Raw genomic sequence first — 3,191 nt, 5'->3', positions numbered from 1 at the left:
TTGGAAATATAATTAGGTACTGAAATAATATTTAACTTACCCTAGATTTTGAGACCTCGAGGCTTTCATCTAAATGATTCTGAAAAGTTATACTCTTAAAATTATCTATCCCTTTAACACTATCAGGATAATAAGGGGGAGAAATTAGCAAGTTCAAATCTAGAAACTGACGGCTGCCTGCAAAGGATTAATTAACTGATTTACCAAAATATTAATATAAAAATTGTATAACGTTTTAAGATTTTAACTATCTAAATTTTGAATTCTTCAGTAATATAATACATTTAAAATAATATGTAAATATTTTAACTTCATTAATTTCAATAATATATAATCACTATTTTTATTATTTAATTTTACAAAATAATAAAATTACAAATTTTATAATCTGTGCATCGCACGGGTTATAGGATAGTATATGTAATATATATATATATATATATATATACAAATATATATATATATATATGTACATATATTATGGACACTTGTATTTAAAACAACTTCACCAATAAAAATGTAGCAAACTCATAATATTTAGTGTTTACTATTTTGTTTACTATGTGCTCTCAGGCACAAATTAGAAAGACCTTTTAACTAATAAATGAAAAATTTTATGATGACATCTAAGAGCAATCCAATAATAAAATCTAAAACCGTTGGCAATAACATTGCTCTAATGGCAAAGCATGTTTGGAAGTTTATTCATGAACCTCATTCGTTGGTATCCAGATTTTTTAAAGCGAAATATTTTGCTAACTCCCATGTTCTTCAGGCAAAGGCTCCCCCAGGTTCGAGTTTCATTTGGCAGGGCATTGACACTGCTATGAACGAAGTTATGCAAGGCTACAGGTGGGTGTTGGGTTGGGGTGATTCGATCAGATGTACCAGAGATCCTTGGATCCATGGGAAGAGCGATTTTAAGGTTGATCAGACCAGGATGTATGCTGATAATAATTTGGTTGTGTCGCAGTTATTCATCCAGAACGAAAGGCGGTGGGACGCTGTAAAGGTTCTGCAAACTTTTTCTAGAGAGGATGCTGACCTTATTTTGGCAACTCGTATTCCGGAGCATCCTGTGGAAGATCGTCTGGCTTGGACTAGAACTACTAATGGAAAATATTCAGTTAAAACGGGATATCAATTATGGCATAATCGGAATGTGGTTGTAGGAGCTGTTCTGCAATCGAAAGGGTGGAGTAAGTTGTGGAGCTTAGACTTGCCTCACAAAATGAAGATTTTCCTCTGGCGTTTCTGCAGGAACAACATTCCAGTGAAGAGTAGGTTGAGTATGAAGGGAGTGCAGATCCCTCTTAGCTGTCCTATGTGTAACTCAGGACTTGAGGATATTTTCCATATCTTTTTTGAATGTCCTTTTGCAGCAGCTTGTTGGTCTGTTTGTGGTTATAATTATGATTTGACGAGCTCAGAAAATGCAGCTTCCTGGTTATTAGCCAAGTTAGACACAAGTTCTTCGGATGAAGTTTTATTAATTGCTAGAATCTTGTGGGGTGTTTGGTTCTTCAGAAATCAGAAAGTCTGGGAGAATAAAGTGGTGACGGCGGATATTGCAATGGGGTGGAGTTCAAAGATTGTATTAGAGTGGAGAGAAGCAAGGGAGAAACGTTTCCTCCAACCAGCTGGAAGTTCGACTAGTAGCTCTCCGGCTGTATCCAAATGGCAAAAACCAGCGTTAGGAACTCTTAAACTTAATGTTGACGCAGCAGTAAAAGTGGGAGAATCGAAGTTTGCTATGGGATTGGTGTTAAGAGATCATAATGGGAGCCTGGTTAGTGGTAAAACAATGTGTAAAGCCATGACAATGTCTGTTTTTGAAGCTGAAGCATTAGCAGTGTTTGAAGGTTTGAAATGGCTTCTTACTATGCCATATGACAGAGTGGTCATTGAATCAGATTCTCTTCTAACCGTACGAGCGCTTCAGAGTCCCGGTGATAATGTGTTGGAAGTCGGGATAATATTGAGTGCCTGTAGTAACATTTTGGATTCTAGACCAGGTTTCTCAGTTTCATTTGTTAAAAGGCAAGCGAATGGGGTTGCTCACTTGGTAGCTAAATTACCCTGTTCTCTGAATTGTCAAAACGTGTTTACGTCTCCTTCAAGTATGTTGTTGGAGTCTCTCTTGTATGACATTTCTTAGTAATGTTATTTGTCTTTTATTCAAAAAAAATAAAATAATAGTCGTCTATTATTACTATATATGTAATGTAAAATTTAAGTGATGGGTTTGATATATACTCCAATGATATTATCTATTTTTTTATTATGTATAATTATATTTTAAAGGTTATTTTTGTTGGACAAATATAGTCAACTAAAAGTGATTGTCTATAAATTTTACATAGGGATACAAGGTTGCAGTGGAGAATTTTTACATGTTCTCTGAAAATGAAAATGGCACATATATGACACCTAGATATAAACTAAATTATTTAGTTAATGGTTTTTAGCATAAAAGATGTTATAAAATGCCAATGAGCAAATTATAAGAAATAATTTTTATCACTGTTGAAGATTATACAATATACGACACAATTTAAATATGGAAATTTTTTTGTTAGGCACATTTTAAATATGGCTATTATCATTAATACACAGGAGTCACCTCCCTACTTCTATTTTAATTGATTGATTTTTTGAAATTTTTTAGGATAAAAAATATTAAGTTTATGCATTTTTTGAGTTGGCTTATTTTTGTGGGTTTGTCAAAAGAATCAATTAGATTTTGTTATCTCACTTCATTACTTCATTATTATGTGTCTATGAACACATCACACATTACCGCATCTATCTATTATATATAATAGAGCAAATAGGGGTTAGGTGATACAATTTATTCCAAATTACTATTTTACCCCTCAATAATAAATACAAATAATTGTCAAATTTAATACCATATATTAATTACACTTAGGTCATTATTACTTCTTATTAATAAATATAAATAAACGTCATATTTAATAACATATATTAATTACACCTAACTTATTAGTATTAATAATTTTATATGTGTTACCATTTATAATTGAATATTAACAACCTATAATTAGATATCTAAAATTTAATAATATTTGCATGTATATATACTAAATTCTTATTTTTTTTGAAGACTTTATATAAAATAAATTATTTTCAGTAAATAAATTTAATATGTTAGCTAATCTGAAAATGAC

Source organism: Apium graveolens, chromosome 5 (genome assembly GCF_009905375.1).
Source record: "Apium graveolens cultivar Ventura chromosome 5, ASM990537v1, whole genome shotgun sequence".
Lineage (NCBI taxonomy): Eukaryota > Viridiplantae > Streptophyta > Magnoliopsida > Apiales > Apiaceae > Apium > Apium graveolens.
Note: the sequence above shows the minus strand (reverse complement) of the source record.